Genomic DNA, 21,835 nt, shown 5'->3' with positions numbered 1-21,835 from the left:
GAGGAGGAATTTCTTCACCCAGAGAGTGGTGAACCTGTGGAATTCTCTACCACAGAAGGCAGTAGAGGCCAATTCATTAAATATATTCAAGAAGGAGTTGGATATATTTCTTAAGGCTAAAGGAATCAAGGGGCATGGAGAGAAAGCAGGGACCGGGTACTGAATTTGGACGATCAGCCATTATCTCATTGAATGGCGGAGCAGGCTCGAGCGGCCGAATGGCCTACTCCTGCTCCTATCTTCTATGTTTCTATGTTTTGTCTCCCTCAATTGTGGGTGATATTTCTCTCTGTTCTCCTGTAAACTGAATTCCTCTTGATCTCAACTGTGTAGTGTATGTACCTTTAAGAGAGAACTACTTTTACAGCTCCTGTATACTGTAGTACCGGCAGTGACCACACCTGTATATAAGCCTTGAGCATGACTCTGTACTGTTAGTCTTTAGACTACCCTCCTCCAGTAAACACCTGTTGATTGTTAATTTACAGCCTCCGTCTAGTTATTGGAAAGCATCATACTTTAAGAATCACGGATTCAACAGTGGCGACGAGGTCGATTCGAATCTACCTGCAACTCTGCATTTCCTTTCAAGGATTCGCTCCGGGAGGACGGTGGAAGAAAGTTGAGGCCAGAAGCACGGGCGTCGACCACGAGCAACCGCCCAGTCATCCGGCAGAGAGTGAACATCGCAGGGGAGGCAGTTGAGAGCTGGGCTTGTTTCTCCAGCCACGACGATCCAGCAACAGACTGGCAACAGGTACAGCGCAGACCCTTCCCGGACAGCGGCAGCTGGAGCCGACCGACGGCACAGAAAAGGCCGAGCAGCATCGACGGGGTAAGAGAGAGGGTGAAGCGCACAGGGCGCAGCCGGGGGTTGAAGACCGAGCGGCGTCGACGGAAAACAAAAAGAGAGAGAGGGTAAAGCACAGCCGGGGTTCAGGACCGAGCGGCGGCAATGAGAGAGGCGCACAGGAGAACGCGCAGAGCGCAGCCAGGGCTCAAGGGCTGAACAGCGTCCGCGGGGGAAAGAAAGGAAGCGTGGGAGATGCCATTGAGCCACGGAGAAGAAGGGAGAGTGCGGGAGACGCCATTTTAGAAGCCGCAGCGGAGAAGAAGGGCGAGCGCGGGAAGAAAGGAAAGCGCGGGAGATGCCATTTTGTGCCAGCGGAGAAGAAGGGAGAGCGCGGGAGACGCCATTTTAGACAGTTTAATCACAACCAGGGATGCCAAACATAAGAACATAAGAAATAGGAGCAGGAGTAGGCCAATCGGCCCCTCGAGCCTGCTCCACCATTCAATAAGATCATGGCTGATCTGATCCTAACCTCAAATCTTCTATCACTCTGCATCCACCTGAGCCCATGTGATCTCCCGGGAGAGGCGAAAAACCAGATAAAGACCCAATGGCCAATTTGGGAGAAAAAAATCTGGGAAATTCCTCTCCGACCCATCTAGGCGATTGAAATTCTTCCAGGAGATCACTCTGTCCCTATATTTTCTACAGTACTTACCTTCTGTAAAGGCGATCTGCACCCCAGCCAGGAACAGGAATAAAACCATCTCCTGAAATCTAACACAGAATTAGAACACAGTAAGAGCAGAACCAGGCTACACGGCCCCTGGGCCCGCTCCACTACCCACAGGGCCATGACCATTCCGAACCTAGACTCATGTCCAATTTCCTGCCCGTTCCCCGTAACCCTTAATTCCCTTTACTTCTAGGAAACTATCTATTTCTGTTTTAAATTTATTTAATGATGTAGCTTCCACAGCTTTCTGGGGCAGCAAATTCCACAAACCTACCACCCTCTGAGTGAAGAAGTTTCTCCTCATCTCAGTTTTGAAAGAGCAGCCCCTTATTTTAAGATTATGCCCCCTAGTTCTAGTTTCACCCATCATTGGGAACATCCTCACCGCATCCACCCGATCAAGCCCCTTCACAATCTTATATGTTTCAATAAGATCGCCTCTCATTCTTCTGAACTCCAATGAGTAGAGTCCCAATCTACTCAACCTCTCCTCATATGACCACCCCCTCATCCCCGGGATTAACCGAGTGAACCTTCTTTGTACTGACTCAAGAGCAAGTATGTCTTTTCTTAAGTATGGACACCAAAACCGTATGCAATATTCCAGGTGCGGTCTCACCAATACCTTGTACAACTGCAGCAATACCTCCCTGTTTTTATATTCCATCCCCCTAGCAATAAAAGCCAACATTCCATTGGCATTCTTGATCATTTGCTGCACCTGCATACTAACTTTTTGAGTTTCGTGCACCAGGACCCCCAGATCCCTTTGTACTACAGTACTTTCCAGTTTCTTGCCATTAAGATAATAACTTGCTCTATGATTTTTCCTGCCAAAGTGCATAACCTCACACTTTCCAGTACTGTATTCCATCTGCCAAATCTCTGCCCACTTACTTAGCCTGTCTATGTCCCTTTGCAGGTTTTTTATGTCCTCCTCACTCACTACTTTCCGTCCCATCTTTGTATCATCTGCAAACTTTGATATGTTACACTCGGTCCCCTCCTCCAAATCGTTAATATAGATTGTAAAGAGTTGGGGACCCAGCACCGACCCCTGCGGAACACCACTAGTTACTGGTTGCCAATCTGAGAACGAACCATATATCCCAACTCTCTGCTTTCTGTTAGAGAGCCAATCCTCCACCCACGCCAGAATATTACCCCCATTCCCGTGATTTTTTATCTTGAGCAATAATCTTTTGTGTGGCACCTTGTCAAATGCCTTTTGGAAGTCTAAATACACTACGTCCACTGGTTCCCCTTTATCCACCCTGGCCTAGAAATTCACTAGCCTTAGCGCCGCTTTTGAGGCGCTAGAAGGACTAGCGCCAGAGTTATGGCCAGTTGAAAAATTCCCTGGGGCCCTAAAGCGGCATTGCACCGGTAGCGCTGCGCCGGCACCGATGACGTCATCGGTGTGCGCCGCGTCCCGGTTGCCATGCCGACGGGCCCCAGCGCCGACATTCAGTTGCGGCCGCCTCGCCCGTGGCAGCCGCAACTAAGACTCTGGCAACAGAGTCCAACATGTGTTTGCGCCGGCGCATTAAAGGCCCCGCGGCGGCCGGCCGCTTTCCCGCCGGCCGCCTGCCCGCAGCTCCCTCCCCGGACTTCTCCCCCCCCCCCCGGAACAGATGCAAGCCCGGCACTTGTCCGAGGTGCCGGGTTCATTTTTAAACAGATTTGCGCGGGCCGCGGCCGGGTGCAGGCAGCTCCTCCTTAACGGAAGGAGGAGGCCTGCACTTCCCCAGCCTGCCGCACCGCATCGGGTGCCGCAGCGCCGGAATTGCGGCGCTAAACGGCAGTTAGCGCCCTTTTCCAGGCGCTAAGACCCTTCAGTAGCGCCGGCAGCCGTTTGGGCGCGGCGCTACTGAATTTTTGGCGCGCGCAGGGGGACTTAGCGCCGGCACTAACTTCCGGCGCTAAAGCCCTGGCTAAGCCAAAACCCAATTTCTAGGCCCCTGTATGTTACTTCCTCAAAAAGCTCCAGCAAATTTGTTAAACATGACTTCCCCTTCATGAAACCATGCTGAGTTTGTCCTATTAAATTATGTTTATCCAAATGTCCCGTTACTGTCTCCTTAATAATGGACTCTAACATTTTACCAACCACAGATGTTAGGCTAACAGGACTGTAGTTTCCAGCCTTCTGCCGACTATCTTTTTAAATAAGGGTGTTACATTAGCAGTTTTCCAATCTGCCGGGACCTTTGCTGAGTCCAGGGAGTTTTGGAAAATGATTACCAATGCATCCACAATCCCTACCGCTACTTCCCTCAAGACCCTAGGATGTAAGCCATCAGGTCCAGGGGATTTATCCGCCTTGAGTCCCATTACTTTACCAAGTACCACTTCCTTAGTGATTTTAATTGTATTTAGTTCCTCCCCCGCTAGAGCCCCCTGTTTGTCCAGTGTTGGGATATTCTTAGTGTCCTCTACTGTAAAGACTGATACAAAATAATTGTTCAGTGTTTTTGCCATCTCCATGTTTCCTACCATTAATTTCCCGGTCTCATCCTCTAAGGGACCAACATTTACTTTAGCCACCCTTTTTCTTTTTATATAACTATAGAAACTTTTACTGTCTGTTTTTATATTATTTGCTAATTTACTTTCATAATCTATCTTCCCTTTCTTAATCAATCTTTTAGTTATTTTTTGCTGTCTTTTAAAGACTTCCCAATCTTCCATCCTCCCACTAGATTTGGCTACCTTATATGCCCTTGTTTTTAGTCGGATACTATCCTTAATTACTTTACTTAGCCACGGATGGCTATCTTTTCCTTTACACCCTTTTTTCCTCAGTGGAATATATATTTTTTGGAAGTTGTAAAATAACTCCTTAAATGTACACCACTGATCATGTACCGTCTTACCCTTTAATCTATTTTCCCAGTCCACTCTAATCAATTCCGCTCTCATACCTTCATAGTCTCCTTTATTCAAGCTCAGCACGCTTGTTTGAGATCCAACCTTCTCACCCTCTAATTGAATATGGAACTCAACCATGTTATGGTCACTCATTCCAAGGGGATCCTTTACTAGGACATTTTTAATTAATCCTGTCTCATTACACAGGACCAAATCTAAGGTTGCTTGCCCCCTGGTCGGTTCAGTTACATACTGCTCAAGAAACCCATCCCTAATACACTCAATGAACTCATCCTCAAGGCTGCTCTGCCCAATTTGATTTGTCCAGTTAATATGATAATTAAAATCCCCCATAATTATAGCTGTTCCCTTATTACAAGCCTCAACTATTTCCTGATTAATACTCCGTCCAACAGAGTTGCAACTGTTCGGAGGCCTATAGACTACACCCACTAGTGTTTTTTTCCCCTTATTATTCCTTATCTCCACCCAAACTGTTTCACTATCCTGCTCCTTTGACCCAATATCATTTCTCTGTATTATAGTGATTCCTTCCTTTATTAACATAGCCACCCCACCTCCTCTCCCTTCCTGCCTGTCCTTCCTGATTGTTAAATAACCTGGTATGTTTAATTCCCAGGCATTGTCACCCTGCAGCCATGTTTCTGTAATGGCCACAAGATCATACCCATATGTCGTTATTTGTGCCATTAACTCATTCATTTTGTTACGAATGCTACGTGCATTCAGATAAAGAACTTTCAAATATGTTTTGTAACACTTAGTTCCTGTTTTTTCCCTTTTTAGTACTTTACTTTTTACTCCATACCTTCTGTCCCTTCCTGACACATTCTGTTTTTTAATTCCCCCACTGCTACCTAAGTCTATGACCTTCTCTGTTGTCATTTCTATTATTTGCTCTCTAGAAACCTCCCCCCCCACTAATTAGTTTAAAGCCCTCTCTACAGCCCTAGTTATATGATTCACCAGGACTCTAGTCCCAGCACTGGCCAAGTGAAGTCCGTCCCAATGGAACAGCTCCCTCCTGTCCCAGTACTGGTGCCAGTGTCCCAAGAAGCAAAACCCATTTCTCCCACACCAGTCTTTGAGCCACGCATTTAACTCTTTAATTTTATTTATCCTAGCCATATTCGCTCATGGCTCAGGTAATAACCCAGAGATTATTACCCTTGAGGTTCTGTTTTTTAATTTGACTCCTAGCTGCTCATACTCCTTTAACAGAACCATCTTCCTTGTCCTATCTACGTCGTTTGTACCAACATGGACCACGACAACTGGATCCTCCCCCTCCCACTCCAAGTTTCTTTCCAGCCCAGAAGAGATGTCCTTAACCCTGGCACCGGGCAGACAACATAGCCTTCGGGACTCCCGCTCTTGACTACAGAGAACCCTATCTATCCCCCTAATGATACTATCCCCTACCACTACAACATTTCTTTTTACTCCCTCCACTTGAATGGCCCCCTGTACCACGGTGCTGTGGCCAGGTTGCTCATTCTCCCTGCAGTCCCCGCTCCCACCCTCACAGGGAGTAAGAACCTCGATCCTGCTGGACAAGAACAAGGGCTGCGTCTCCTTCAACACTACATCCTGGATCCCTGTACCTTCCTCACTCGTAGTCACACCGTCCTGTCCCTGACCACGGACTACATCTGCAGCAATTAACTTCATAGGTGTGACCATCTCCTGAAACATAGAGTCCAGGAACTTCTCCCCCTCCCTGATGTGTCGCAGTGTCTGAAGCTCGGTCTCAAGCTCCATAACATGGAACTTGAGTTCCTCTAGCAGCAAACACTTGTCGCAGATGTAATCACTGTGAGCCTCAATGGGGACCACCGGCTCCCACATCTCACAACAGTAACACATCACCTGCTCCATTCTATATAATTAATTAAATTTCTTATTATTAGTTATGAAGACCCTGCCCGGATATAGATGATAATGTCACACCACTATTCAAAGGACTTACCAACTTAAAGGTATAAAAGAGAAGAGAAGGAAGAAAACCAACCAACCAGCTGATCACCAACCTCCTCCTTGAATACTGTCTGTGGGGCCTGTTTGGTTGACTCGTTTCGCTGCTCCGCCTCTGCAGTGCTGTCCAAGCCTGGGAGTGGGGAACAAAACAGCGCAAAAAACATACCCTCACCTCCCACTTATCCAAACTCTCCCACTTAGCAAAGCTCCAGCACCACTCAATGCACAAAGCACTCCATGCACTGCACTAGCCCCTCCCCTTTTATACCCAGATTCTACTTCCAGTTTAAATTGCCCAAGAGTTTAAAAAACCCTTAAAAAATTAAACTTACTTCAAATAATTGACTTCTTAACACACTAAAATTCACAAAATACACTTAAATGATTTTTCTCCCACTTAGCAAAGCTCCAGCACCACTCAATGCACAAAGCACCCGAAGAGTGGCAGTATCACTGCGTTCGACAATGAAGTCGAAGATTGGGCAACATATGTGGAACGCATTGAGGTGTACTGCAAGGCGAATGAAGTGCCAGATGCTAGGAAAGCACTGGTTTTGTTAAATTCCATGGGTGCAAAAACTTATGGCTCACTGCAAAACCTAATAACCCCAGAGAAGCCAGTGGATAAGAATTTCGAAAGCAGAGTGGAAATCCTACAGGACCACTTAAACCCCACACCACTGCAGAAAGATTTAAGTTCCACAAAAGGAACCAGCATAAAGACGAAAGTAATGCTGAGTACTTAACGGAACTGCGCAAGCTATCGAAACACTGCCAGTTTGGATTGGGACTAGCAGATACATTAAGGGACAAGTTTGTGTGTGGGCTTCAAAGTGAAGGAACCCAGAAACGGCTTCTATCAGAAAAGCATCTTACGCTGGACAAGGCTTTCAGCATGGCAGTATCACACGAAGCAGCCACACGGGGCGCTGCAGAGATACAACGGAGACCGCAAGAATATGGCACCAATGAAATGTCATATGGAGCAGGGAAGTGTTATCGCTGCGGCAGAACAACACACGACCAGAAGGATTGTTGGTTCAAGGACCAAGTGTGCAGACAGTGTGGAAAAGCAGGACACATAGCAAAAGTCTGCAGGTCAGGGAAGAAAACCAGCAGCAAGAAATCTCCACAGGAGAAGTACAAGAAGGTACATAAGGTGATGGACAGTAGTTCAGATGAACAGAAAAGTGATACAGACTCCGGAAGCAAGGAGCTGGGTTGTCTGAAACTACATAAGGTAATCAAAATGGAGGATCACCAGACTATCTGGGTCACGCTCAAGATAGACGGAGTCCAAGTGAAAATGGAATTGAACACAGGATCAGCCCTAACAGTCATAAACCAAAGGGACTACAAGCGGCTGTTCTCACATATACCCTTGAAAGCTACAGAGATTGTCTTGAAGACGTACACGGGGCAAAAAGTCTACCCCAAAGGAAAAATAAGGGTGAACGTGATATACAAAGGCCAGGAAATACCCAAAATGGACCTATATGTATTGCCAGATGGAGGACCACCATTGCTAGGACGTGAATGGATCCGGAAGATACAATTAGATTGGCATTCCATACAGGCACTGAAGGTTGAGGCCAAAAAGGATGACGACGTCACACCTGGACGACTGTCAAAAATGATAACTGACGCACAAGAAGTGTTCCAGGAGGGACTCGGAACAGTAAAAGGCATAACAGCGCCGATTAAAATAGAGGAAAATGCAAGCCCAAAGTTTTTTAAGGCCAGACCGGTGCCTTATGCGATCTGACCAGCCGTCGAAGCAGAGCTGGAAGGGTTGGAACGTTCAGGAGTACTGTCCAAAGTGGACTGGAGTGAGTGGGCTACACCCATCGTTCCTGTAATGAAGAGGTCGTTGAGTAATACGCCTGGGGAACCAAAGAAGGTCCGCATCTGTGGGGATTTTAAGGTGACAGTGAACCCAGTCCTTCACATGGTACAATATCCACTTCCACGGATTGAGGATATTTTCGCCTCGCTATCTGGAGGTAAACGCTTCACTAAGATTGATCTGGCCCAGGCATACCTGCAAATGGAGGTAGAAGAAGCCTCGAAACAAAACCTCACGATCAACACTCATAAAGGTCTCTACCAATACAACTGGCTGGTGTTCGGGGTAGCATCGGCTCCGGCTATTTGGCAAAGGGCAATGGATCAAGTCCTGCAAGGGATTCCAGGGACCCAGTGTTATTTGGACGACATCCTGGTCATGGGTGAAAATGACAGTGATCACCTCGCCAACCTGGAGCAGGTGCTCACTAGATTAAAGGAATATGGGCAACGAGCTAATCGCCACAAGTGCGAGTTTTTCCAGAAGCAGATCTCGTATTGTGGCCACGTTGTTGATGAAGAGGGGTTACATAAGTCCCCTGAAAAGATTGAGGGAGTAGTCAAGGCTCCAGCACCAGAAAATGTGTCACAACTGAGGTCGTTCCTCGGGCTGGTGAACTACTACCATAAGTTCTTACCAAATTTGTCTACAGTACTACACCCACTGAACACCCTACTGCAAACGGGGGTACCATGGAAGTGGAATGACGAATGTAAACGAGCTTTCCAGAAGTGCAAAGAATTGATCACATCAAAAGAGGTGTTGGCCCATTTCAACCCAGCACTACCAATTCGGTTGGCGTGTGAGGCATCACCCTATGGTATTGGAGCGGTGCTGTCGCACAAATTCCCAGGCGGGTTGGAGAGGCCAGTAGCCTTTGCGTCTCGGTCACTAACCTCAGCCGAGCGCAACTACACCCAGATTGACAGGGAGGCCCTCAGCCTAGTATGGGGAGTAAAAAAATTCAACCACTATCTGCATGGGCAGAAGTTCACCTTGCTGACTGACCACCAACCACTTGTCTCCATCTTTAATCCAAAGAAGGGCGTTCCGGTGATGACTGCACAACGGCTACAAAGATGGTCCCTTTTTCTAGGGGCGAACCAATATGAAATAGAGTATAAGGGCACGAAACAGCATGGAAATGCTGTTGGGCTATCACACCTGCCACTGCCCACTGCGGAGGAAGCACCAGCAGTGGACCCTATCGAAATATTTTATTCGTCGATAATTGAGCGATTGCCAGTAACTAATGCGGATATAGAGAAGGAGACCCGCAATGATCCGACACTGTCTCGGGTATATGATTTGACGGTGAAGGGATGGCCAACACATGGCGACTCACTGTTGCCAGCATTCTCATCCAGAAGAGAACAGCTGTCAGTATGCCAGGGGACAGTGATGTGTGGATCCCGAGTGGTAATTCCACCCAAGTTAAGGGAGAGAGTGCTCAATGAGCTTCACGAAGGCCATCTGGGAGGGGTGAAAATGAAAAGCCTTGCTAGGGCTTATGTGTGGTGGCCGGGGATCGATCAACAAATCGAGGACCTAACAAAGAGCTGCTCAGGACAACAGAAGGTCCAAAATGCACCACCACATGCCCCTCTACACCCATGGGAGTGGCCCTCCTCTCCATGGCAACAGGTGCATATTGATTTTATTGGTCCATTCATGGACTCAATGTTCTTAATAGCAGTGGATGCGCACTCAAAATGGCCTGAGGTGATCAAAATGTCCTCCACCACTACAGAGAAAACGATTGCAGTCCTACGGACCATATTTGCCAGGAACAGCTTGCCAGAGCAGATTTGCTCTGATAATGGACCACAGTTTGTGTCCGAAGAGTTTCGGAAATTTATGAGAAGGAATGGGGTAAGGCATTACACATCCGCCCCGTATCATCCAGCCACAAATGGATTGGCTGAGAGGTTCGTACAAACCTTTAAAAAGGCAATAAGGGCCATGTGCGATGATGAAATTCCACTACAGCATAAGGTGGGCAATTTCCTGTTAGCCTACAGAAATGCGACACATGCAGTTACCAACCAGACCCCGGCCATGATGTTCTTTAACCGAAGGTTGAGATCTCGTCTGGATTTGCTCAGACCAAATGTGCGAAGGAATGTTGAGGATAAGCAATTCCAGCACATTAATGAGAAGCCGACAAGGAGCTTCAATGTAGGACAACCAGTCTTGGCCCGCGACTACCGAACAGAGAAATGGCAACCCGGAACGATATGCACACGGCAGGGGCCACTAATGTACACAGTGGATGTCGGGGAGAACATTGTGAGACGCCACGTCGACCAGATCCTAGCGTCACAGGAACAAACCAAACCCATGTCTCGCGTACCTGGGGATGAACCCGACATACCGGTAGCATCTACCCCAGAAACAGTAGCAGCGGAAACTGATGAACTAACCGACGAAAGGGAGCCAGAATCGCCTCTGCACCAAGAACAAGAACCTCAGGAAAAGCGCTATCCAGAAAGGATCAGGAAGCCGCCCCAAAGACTGAATCTATAAATGGACTATTTCAGTTTAATGTGCGTGTTAAAGTGTTAACTGTTATTTGAATGTTATGGGTACTGTTAATCTAAAAGGGGAGGAATTGTAGTGTATGTACCTTTAAGAGAGAACTACTTTTACCACTCCTGTATACTGTAGTACCGGCAGTGACCACACCTGTATATAAGCCTTGAGCATGCCTCTGTACTGTTAGTCTTTAGACTACCCTCCTCCAGTAAACACCTGTTGATTGTTAATTTACAGCCTCCGTCTAGTTATTGGAAAGCATCATACTTTAAGAATCACGGATTCAACAAACTGGGTTCAATGTAAGATAGTTCAGGGAGTCAGGCATCATTCACCCCTAGACCTACGCTGGCCAGTGAAACCCCAGTCATTTCCTTAGTAAGGATTCCTCTGGTTCCTCGCCATATATTTGTCAGGATACTGAAACCCAGCTTTCTTACCGTCCACTCCTGGAGGCCCCACTCCCTGAGCCTACAACCTTCAGCAGGGTCAGTGGTGGAGTTCAACAGCAGGAGTGAACCCAACTGTCAGAATGAACATGGTTCAGTCCTGGATGTGATTAACAGCAGCAATAACAGCAGAATCCAACCCCTGCAGTCACTTGTGAACTTGCTGGTGTGTCAGCAGGTTGTATGATCGAGTGAATCCCTTCCGACACTCGGAACAGGTGAATGGCCTCTCCCCAGTGTGAGTGTGCTGGTGTCTCAGCAGGATGAAGCTCTGAGTGAATCCCTTCCCACACACTGAGCAGGTGAATGGCCTCTCCCTAGAGTGAACTCGCTGGTGTGCCAGCAGGCTGCAGTCCTGAGTGAGTCCCTTACCACACACTGAGCAGGTGAACAGCCTCTCCCCGGTGTAAACTCGCTGGTGTGTCAGCAAGCTGGAGTTCTGAGTGAATCCCTTCCCACACACTGAGCAGGTGAACGCCCGCTCCCCGGTGTGAACTCGCTGGTGTATCAGTAGGTGGGATGAATTTTTGAATCCCTTCCCACACTGAGCAGGTGAATGGCCTCTCCCCAGTGTGAACTCGCTGGTGTGTCAGAAGGGTGGTTGAATTTGTGAATCCTTTTGCACAGTCAGAGCAGGTGAATGGCCTCTCCCCAGAATGAATTTGCTGGTGTGTCAGCAGATCCCTTTTGCTTTTAAAGCTTTTCTCACAGTCAGAACATTTAAAAGGTCTCATGTTTGTGTGAACAAGTTGGTGTCTCAGTAGCTGGGATGACTGAGTGAGTCCCTTTCCACACACGGAGCAGCTGAACAGCCTCTCCCCAGTGTGAATTTGCGGGTGTGTCAGCAGGTCACTTGACTGAGTGAATCCATTCCCACACTCAGAGCAGGTGAACGGTCTCTCCCCGGTGTGACTGTGCCGATGGGTTTCCAGCTGATACAGGTCATCAAATCCTTTCCCACAGTCCCTACATTTCCACGGTTTCTCCCTGGTGTGACTGCGCTTGTGTTTCGATAGGCCAGAAGATCGACTGAATCGTCGTCCACACACAGAACACGTGTACGATTTCTCCCCGCTGTGAACGGTGCTTTTTGCTTTCATGTTATGTCTGATGATATTCAGGTCCCGATGAATGTGGATAAATGTGAGGTTATCCACTTTGGTGGCAAAAACAGGAAGGCAGATTATTACTTGAATGGCAATAGATTGGGAGAAGAGGAAGTGCAAAGAGACCTGGGTGTTCTTGTGCACCAGTTGCTGAAGGTAAGCATGCAGGTGCAGCAGGCGGTTAAGAAGGCAAATGGTATGTTGGCCTTCGTAGCAAGAGGGTGTGAGTACAGGAACAAGGATGTCTTGCTACAGTTGTACAGGGCCTTGGTGAGACCACATCTTGAGTATTGTGTGCAGTTTTGGTCGCCTTACCTGAGGAAGGACGTTCTTGCCATGGAAGGAGTTCAGCGAAGATTCACCAGGCTGATACCTGGGATGGCAGGAATGACGTATGAGGAGAGATTGTGTCGATTGGGCTTATACTTACTGGAGTTTAGAAGATTGAGAGGGGATCTCATCGAAACCTATAAAATTCTGTCAGGCTTGGACAGACTAGATGCAGGAAGGATGTTTCTGATGGCCGGGCAGTCCAGAACCAGGGGTCATAGTCTAAGGATAAGGGGTAAGCCATTTAGGACTGAAATGAGGAGGAATTTCTTCACCCAGAGAGTGGTGAACCTGTGGAATTCTCTGCCACAGAGGGTGGTGGAGGCCAGTTCATTAAATATATTCAAGAAAGAGTTGGATATATTTCTTAAGGCTAAAGGGATCAAGGGATATGGGGAGAAGGCAGGGACAGGGTACTGAATATGAATGATCAGCCATGATCTCATTGAATGGCAGAGCAGGCTCGAAGGGCCGAATGGCCTACTCCTGCTCCTATCTTCTATGTTTCTATGAATTGAGTGACTCTGTCAGGTCTTGACGTGATGTTTGAGTTAAATATCCTGTCTACAAATCCTCCCCTTCTAATACCCTGTAAAATGAATATAAAACAAGAAAAAGGGAGCATGAGAGAGAACACACAAAAACACAAAGACAGATTGTGAAATTGAACTCAATGAATCTGGGAATTTGTGGGGCCGGTACCAGAAAAAAAGTAACAATGAAAGCTGCCGGATTGTCATTAAAATCCCAACTGGTTCACTAATATCCCTCAGGTATATGGGGATCGAGCGGGAAAGTCAAGTTGAGGTCGAAGATCAGCCATGACCTTATTGAATGGCGGAGCAGGCTCGAGGGGCCGAATGGTCCACTCCTGCTCCTAATTCTTGTGTTCTTATGGAAGGGAACCTGCCACCCTACCTGTCCCGTGACTTCTACCGCCTAGAAGGAAAAGGGCAGCAAGTGCATGGGCACAGCATCAACTGCAAGTCACACACCATCCTGACTTGGACATAGATCGTCATTCCTTCATTGTCACTGGGTCAAAATCCTGGAACTCCCTCCCTAACAGCACTGTGGGAGCACCTTCACCACACGGACTGCAGCGGTTCAAGAAGGCAGCTCACCACCACCTTCTCAAGGGCAACTAGGGAGACTGGTGGGCGCCACGGGGACTGGAGTGCATCATCACCTCGGCCAATGTGATTTTAATTTAATAAGTTTTAAAAATTAATCTAGTTTTTTTTAAGCTTCTTTACAGTCCACTTGTTCGGTCGGGAGAGCGGGAGGCTCCGCTCGGCGATGCAGAGAGCCCTGCAGATGGAGAAGAATGTCGACCAGAGTCTGCTGGATCTGCACAAACTCTCCACTGGGAGCGTCGACCCTCAACTGTGTGAATTCCTGGAGACCCGCTATCTGGATGAACAAGTGGAGATGATCAGGAAGCTTGGAGATCACATCATTAACTTGAAGAGACTGGGACCCCTGCCTTGCAGGGAATGAGGGCTTGTGACTTTGAGCTGAGAGCCGAGACCTGAGCTCTGTAAATGTCATTTACTGTAAAAATGTTAAAATTTTAAATTAAAGAAAAAAACCCTGGGGGGATGCGGGCTACACACATCCCGAGTGCGGCCCCAGGCTCCATTATTAAAACAGTAAAAATAAATGCTGGCCTTACCAGTGACGTTCACATCCTCGGTCCCAGGGACCGCCTCAGAAGAAGGAGAGAAGATGGCGGCGCCTAACCCGGGCCTTTCACCAAGAAACAGCCTCACCGCTGCCGTCCAGTGGAACACACACCGGGCCGCGGGATCTCATTCGGACCTGAGGCCGTTCCCCAACTTCATAAACCCTGCGGCGCGGCCTACCCACAGTTTATTAATCTCCCGACCCCGCTCCCGCCGACCTGCAGCTCCGCCCGGTGAGGGACACGTGACCCGGGCCCACGGCCTGATTGACGGGAGCTTCCGACCAATAGGGAGCGAGCGGGGTGGGGCTGGAGGAGTGAGCCGGCGGCGGGTCCTCCAACTAACCGGGGAACCCGAGGGCGGGACTAGCGCTGGCTGATTGTCTGATCCACAGGGCAGCGAGTTTCTCCAGTCCCTTGTTCAGGGCCCGGGGCCAGGGGAGGCTGTGGGCCTTTATTCCCCTTATTGGACACAAGGCTCTTTGTCTCACAACACACTGGCTCAGGTTTTAATACAGACTTTTAAAATTCATCAATAAAAGCAGATAAACCCTGTGCATCACTGCAGGAGTTCCTCAGGGTAATGTCCTAGGCCCAACCATCTTCAGCTGTTTCATCAATGACCTTCCCTCCATCATAAGGTCAGAAGTGGGGATGTCCACTGATGATTGCACACTGTTCAGCACCATTCGAGACTCGTCAGATACTGACGCAGTCCGTGTCCATATGCAGCAAGACCTGGACAACATTCAGACTTGGGCTGACAAGTGGCAAGTAACATTCACACCACACAAGTGCCAGGCAATGACCATCTCCAACAAGCGAGACTCTAACCTTCTCCCCTTGACATTCAATGGCATTACCATCGCTGAATCCTCCACTATCAACATCCTGGGGGTTACCATTGATCAGAAACTGAACTGGACCAGCTACTGTGGCTACAAGAGCAGGCCAGAGGCTGGGAATTCTGCGGCGAGTGTCTCACCTCCAGACTCCCCAAAGCCTTTCCACCATCTACAAGGCACAAGTCAGGAGTGTGATGGAATACTCTCCACTTGCCTGGATGAGTGCAGCTCCAACAACACTCAAGAAGCTCAACACCATTCAAGATAAAGCAGCTCGCTTGATTGGCACTCCATCCACCACCTTCAACATTCACTCCCTCCACCACCGGCGCACTGTGGCTGCAGTGTGTACCATCTACAAGATGCACTGCAGCAACTCGCCAAAGCTCCTTCAACAGCACCTTCCAAACCCACGACCTCTACCACTTAGGACAAGGGCAGCAGACGCATGGGAACATCACCACCTACAAGTTCCCCTCCAAGCCACACACCATCCTGACTTGGACCTGTATCACCGTTCCTTCACTGTCGCTGGGCCAAAATCCTGGAGCTCCCTTCCTAACAGCATTGTGGGTGTACCTACACCATATGGACTGCAGCGGTTCAAGAAGGCGGCTCACCACCATCTTCTCAAGGGCAATTAGGGATGGGCACTAAATGCAGGCCTAGCCAGCCAGCGACGCCCACATCCCATCAATGAATTAAAAAAAAAACTTTCTAATATTTGGGAGTAAAAGTACAAGTTTTTTTCCCTCTGGGGAATTTATTATTAGTTTCAGTAAACAACAACAACCACTTGTATTTATAAAGCGCCTTTAATGTAGTAAAACGTCCCAAGGCTCTTCACAGGATCGTTATAAAACAAAATTTGACACCGAGCCACATAAGGAGATATTCGGGCAGACGACCAAAAGCTTGGTCGAAGAGGTAGGTTTTAAGGAGCATCTTAAAGAAGGAGAGAGAGGTAGAGAGATGGAGAGGTTTAGGGAGGGAATTCCAGAGCTCAGGGCCCAGGCAACTGAAGGCATGGCTGCCAATGGTGGAGCGATTAAAATGGGAGATGCTCAAGAGGCCAGAATTAGAGGAGCGCAGATATCTTGGGGGGTTGTGGGGCTGAAAGAGATTACAGAGATAGGGAGGGGCGAGGCCACGGAGGGATTCACTCCACACGGCCTGACCTTGGTCATCTTGTCGATCTTACATATTGTTTATGGATAACAAGCTGGTTACAGAACAGAAAACCGAGAGTAGGGGCTGGGAGTAGCTACTCAGACTGGCAAAAGGTGGGAAGTGGTGTTCCACAGGGATTGGGGCTGGGACCACTGTGGTTCATAAATGATTTGGACTCAGGAATCAGAAGTACAATCAATACTGAGGAAGACAAAATGCAAGAAGATATTAATAAATTTCAGAATGGGCATGTAATTGGCGAATGAATTTCACTATAGATCAGTGTGAGGTGGTGTGTTAATGAATTTCACTATAGATCAGTGTGAGGTGGTGTGTTAATGAATTTCACTATAGATCAGTGTGAGGTGGTGTGTTTTGGTAGGAAGAATAAGGAGGCCACACACTACTTGGACAAGGGGGAGAAATTGGGTTGCTTTGCGCCTCCCGCGATAATCAGCGGGAGGTTAGCGGCAGCGGTAGTCGGTAGCGCCCCGCGGCACTGCACCGCCGACAATTACGTCATCGCCATGCTCAGCACTCTGGCTGCAACCTTGGGTTGCGACCCCTGACCTATCACCAAACAATATGTCCGACAGGGTCAGGGGCCGTTCTTGCAGCCACGGTGGTGCCACTTAAAGGGCAGGTGTCGGGCGCCAACTTTTTATTTTGGCCGACTGCCAGCACCTGCCCCCTTCCTTCTTCGGGGTGTCGGCCACGATCGCTCAGCCCGGTGCTCCTCTTGATCTGACACCCCGCTCCCCGGTGGTCCAGCAGGGCCCCGGTGTGCGCAGTGCTAGGCCCCTCCCCTTTAATCAGGGAGGGAGGTCCCCTTTAATCAGGGAGGGAGGTGTGCCGACGGGCGTGGCGCTGTTACACGAAGCGCCGCAAAATTCACTGGTAGCGCCTCAAAAGGGAGGGGAGCGCTTCCAGTAGCACCCCGCCTCCTGCTTGGGGCGCTACCACTGAAGTTACGGCACGGGGCGCTAACTTTTTGGAGCGCTAAAATTAGCCCGGCGACGTTAGCGACCCAAAGGGGGTGCCACTGAATTTTTCCCCTAAGAGTCTAAATGGGCTGGAGGAGCAGAGGGATCCAGGGATACAGATACACAAATCACTAAAAGTAATGACACAGGTTAATAAGGCCGTTAAAAAAAAAGCACTGGTGTACATTCCTAAAGGATCCTTCTGTTCTGTGCCTAGGAGCTCTGAACCATGGCAGAGAGCGGCTGGGACACGTTTCTCACACACCTCGAGATTAACCCGCACGGGGACTTTGCTGTCAGTGAAGAGAGACGAGAAAGCCCAAAGTGCCGTTTGCCCCTCTCAGTGTGGCCCTGAAGGACTGTGTCCAGGCTGAAGTTCTGTTCCCGCCGTACGATCCTCCCCCAGATTGTCCTTTCTGAGCTCCAGCCAGGTGATGCTAAACACTCAGGTGTGAAAGACAAAAATCTACAGCAATCTGTTTAAAACGCTGATTTATTTGACATCTATCCAGAATATTAAACACCAGCCCAGTTACAGGAGTTATTAACATCAACAGAATCAAACCCCAACTGTTAGAATGAACATGGTTCAGTCCTGGATGTAATTAACAGCAGCAACAACAGCAGAATCCAACCCCTGCAGTCACTTGTGAACTCGCTGGTGTGTCAGCAGGTTGGATGACCAAGTGAATCCCTTCCCACACACAGAGCAGGTGAACGGCCTCTCCCCAGTGTGAGTGCGCTGGTGTACAGTGAGTTCAGATGATTGCCTGAACCCAGTCCCACAGTGAGAGCACCTGAACGGCCTCCCCCAGTGTGAACGCGTTGATGGCATGTCAGTTCCCCAGAACTTTTATAGCACTTCCCACAGTCCGAGCATTTAAAAGGTCTCTCATCAGTGTGAACTCGCTGGTGATTCAGTAGGGTGGATGACTGAGTGAATCCCTTCCCACACTCAGGGCAGGTGAACGGCCTCACCCCAGTGTGAACTCTCTGGTGTCTCAGCAGATGCGTTTTGCTTTTAAATCTCTTCTCACAGTCAGAACATTTAAAAGGTCTCTTATCAGTGTGAACAAGCTGGTGCGTCAGCAGGTGGGATGAACGAGTGAAACACGTCCCACACTCAGAGCAGGTGAACGGCCTCTCCCCAGTATGAACTCGCTGATGTGTCTGAAGGTCGGATGACTGAATGAATCCTATCCCACACTCGAAGCAGGTGAATGGCCTCTCCACAGTGTGAACTCGCTGGTGTTTCAGCAGGGTGGATGACTGAGTGAATCTCTTCCCACAGACAGAGCAGGTGAATGGTCTCTCTCCAGTGTGAACTCGCTGGTGTACAGTGAGTTCAGATGACCGCCTGAACCCAGTCCCGCAGTGAGAGCAGCTGAACGGTCTCTCCCCAGTGTGAACACGTTGATGGCATGTTAGTTCCCCGGAACTTTTATAGCACTTCCCACAGTCTGAACATTTAAAAGGTCTCTCATCAGAGTGAACTCGCTGGTGATTCAGTAGGTTGGATGACTGATTGAATTCCTTCCCACACACAGAGCAGGTGAACGGCCTCTCCCCAGTGTGAACTCGCTGGTGTCTCAGCAAGTTTGATGACTGATTGAATCCCTTCCCACACATGGAGCAAGTGAACGATCTCTCCCCAGTGTGAACTCGCTGGTGTCTCAGGAGGTGGGATGAATTAGTGAAACCTTTCCCACACTCAGGGCAGGTGAACGGCCTCTCCCCGGTGTGAATGCGTTTGTGTCTCGACAGGCCAGATGATCTGCTGAAGCCTCGTCCACACACAGAACACTTGTACGGTTTCTCCCCACTGTGAACGGTGCTTTTTGCTTCCATATTCAAAGACTGATGATATTCAGGTCCTGATGAATCGAGTGACTCGGTCAGATCTTGATCCGGTGTTTGGTTTGAGTTTCCCGTATGCAAATCCTCCCCTTCCAATAGCCTGTAAAATGAATTTAAAACAGGAAAAAGGGAGTGTAAGAGACAACCCACAAAAAGAGGCAGATTGTGAAATTGAGCTTAATGAATCAGGTAATTTGTGGGGCTGGCACTAGAAAAAAGTGACCATGAAAGCTGCCAGATTGTCATAAAATCCCACTGGTTCACTAGTTCACTGGAACCCACCACCCGGCCTGGGCCTACACAAGAACTCTGCCCTCTATGTGAGGAGAGGCGTCAGGGGGAGGGGCGAAGGAGAGAGACTTTATACATCTGCAACTCGACTCGCACTTTGACAGAACCTCCCAAACCCCAGACCGTCATCATCTAGAAGGGCAAAGGCAGAAGGTGCATGGGAACACCATCACCTCCAAGTTCCCCAAGTCACAAACCATCCTGCCTTGGACACAATGGCCTTGCTAGCGACACCCACACCCCAAGAATGAATAAAAAATCTGTAGATTTAAAATGGATTAAAAGCCTGTACAGAAATACTTGTTCCTGAAACAATACTCTTTCACATTGTAGGGACAGTGTCTGTTTAACAACCTAATCTCCCCCAGAATCCACCTCCCTTGACAGTCTCACATTGGAAATTGTTGGGTCCTCCTGGGCTCAGAAGTACTGGGGGTTAAACCCAGCAGCTTCTCCTCCATCTCCACTCCAGCTCAAACTGAAGCAACAAAAAGACCTCCACAGGCGGCCAGGGAGCGACTTCCGCATCCAGCGCCCGCCCTGATACAAGCCGGCTCTGGATTGGCGGCTCTGCTGTGTCGATCCAGTTGTGGTTTCTCCGAGTCTGGGGGAGGCGCTGCACCCTGGGTTTCCTGGTGCCGGGGCCCTGGCCGCACGTCCGCCGGGCCCGACCGCTCTGATTCGGGGCCTGAGACGCGCAGTCGGTGTTGCTGAGGCCGCGCTCGCCCCCGCTCAGTGTCCTGGAGCCGCACCGCGCATGCTCCGCGCAGGAAGGCGTTCTCCGGGGACCAGCCCTTTCCGCGCCTGCGCACTGCGCCCCTGCTGATGGAGATAGGCCGTATTCAGCCGTGTGAGGCACTCTGGGTAAGAGCATCTGCCATGTTCAGTATTGTGTTTCCCTGGAGTTCCGGTTCTGAGTTTCAGACACTTCAGTGCTAAGTGGACCAGGTGTTTAAAGCTCATTCATTGCCCTCGCTCCATGTCGCTGTTAGTTAAAGGTACAGAGATTGATTTCCCCTCATTGTGCATCTGTTTGTGATATTTAGAGAAAGAAATACTTGCATTTATACAGCGCCTTTCTCGACCACCGGACGTCCCAAAGCGCTTTACAGTTAATGAAGTACTTTTTGAAGTGTAGTCACTGTTGTAATGTCGGAAATGCGGCAGCAAGTTTGCGCATAGCAAGCTCCCACAAACAGCAATATGATAATGACCAGATAATCTGTTTCTGTGATGTTGATTGAGGGATAAATATTGGCCAGGACACCGGGGATAACTCTCCTGCTCTTCTTCAAAATAGTGCCATGGGATCTTTTACATCCACCCAAACGAGCAGACGGGAGCTCGGTTTAATATCTCATCTAAATGATGCCATCTCCGACAGTGCAGTACTCCCTCAACACTGCACTGGAGTGTCAGCCTAGATTTGCAAACATGCAGGTGCAGCAAGCAGTTAGGAAGGCAAATGGTATGTTGGCCTTCATTGCAAGAGGATTTGAGAACAGGAGCAAGGATGTCTTACTACAGTTATACAGGGCCTTGGTGAGACCACACCTGGAGTACTGTGTGCAGTTTTGATCTTTTTACCTAAGAAAGGATATACTTGCCACAGAGGGAGTGCAGCGAAGGTTCACCAGACTGATTCCTGGGATGGCAGGACTGACGTATGAGGAGAGATTGGGTCGACTAGGCCTGCATTCACTAGAGTTTAGAAGAATGAGAGGGGATCTCATTAAAACGTATAAAATTCTGACAAGGCTAGACAGACTGGATGTTGGGAGGATGTTTCCCCTGGCTAGGGGGTCTAGAACGAGGGGTCACAGTCTCAGAATATGGGGTAGGACATTTAGGACTGAGATGAGGAGAAATTTCTTCACTCAGAAGGTGGTGAACCTGTGGGATTCTCTACCACAGAAGGCTGTGGAGGCCAAGTCACTGAATATATTTAAGAAGGAGATAGATTTCTAGACACAAAAGGCATCAAGGGGGAAGGGGAGAGAACGGGAATATGGTATTGAGATAGTGGATCAGCCTTGATCATATTGAATGGTGGAGCAGGCTCGAGGGCCGAGGTCCACTCTTGCTCCTATTTTTCTATGTTTCTATGTTTCTATGTTTTGTGTTCAAGTCTCTGGAGTGGGATTTTAACCCACAATCCTTCTGACTCAGAGGCGAGGGTGCTACCAACTGAGCCCATGGCCTGACACCAGGACAATGGCTCACCTCTCTGCACCTACAGTAGATAAAGTAACATCCTTCCTGTTAGTAGTGAGCCACATTCTGTACTGGGGGGTGGCAGGGGGGGGGACTGCTTTCTATTTTGTGGCTTCAGCCTTTTAAA

At 48.9% G+C, this 21,835-nt stretch overlaps 1 pseudogene across 1 annotated transcript; it reads right to left on the bottom strand.

Annotated features, from left to right (window-relative positions):
* Nucleotides 1-17,821: 17,821 nt before the first annotated feature.
* LOC147119031 (uncharacterized) lies at nucleotides 17,822-20,262 on the bottom strand (annotated as a pseudogene). The gene is made up of 2 exons (XR_015077980.1): nucleotides 19,888-20,262; nucleotides 17,822-19,303 (listed from the first exon to the last, which is right to left on the bottom strand). The product of XR_015077980.1 is annotated as an uncharacterized LOC147119031 (transcript).
* Nucleotides 20,263-21,835: the final 1,573 nt, after the last annotated feature.

This window comes from Somniosus microcephalus, chromosome 4 (assembly GCF_052327205.1).
Source record: "Somniosus microcephalus isolate GS21.2 chromosome 4, FLI_Smic_1.0, whole genome shotgun sequence".
Taxonomy (NCBI): Eukaryota; Metazoa; Chordata; class Chondrichthyes; order Squaliformes; family Somniosidae; genus Somniosus; species Somniosus microcephalus.
Note: the sequence above shows the minus strand (reverse complement) of the source record. Positions and strands in the feature narration are given on the sequence as shown.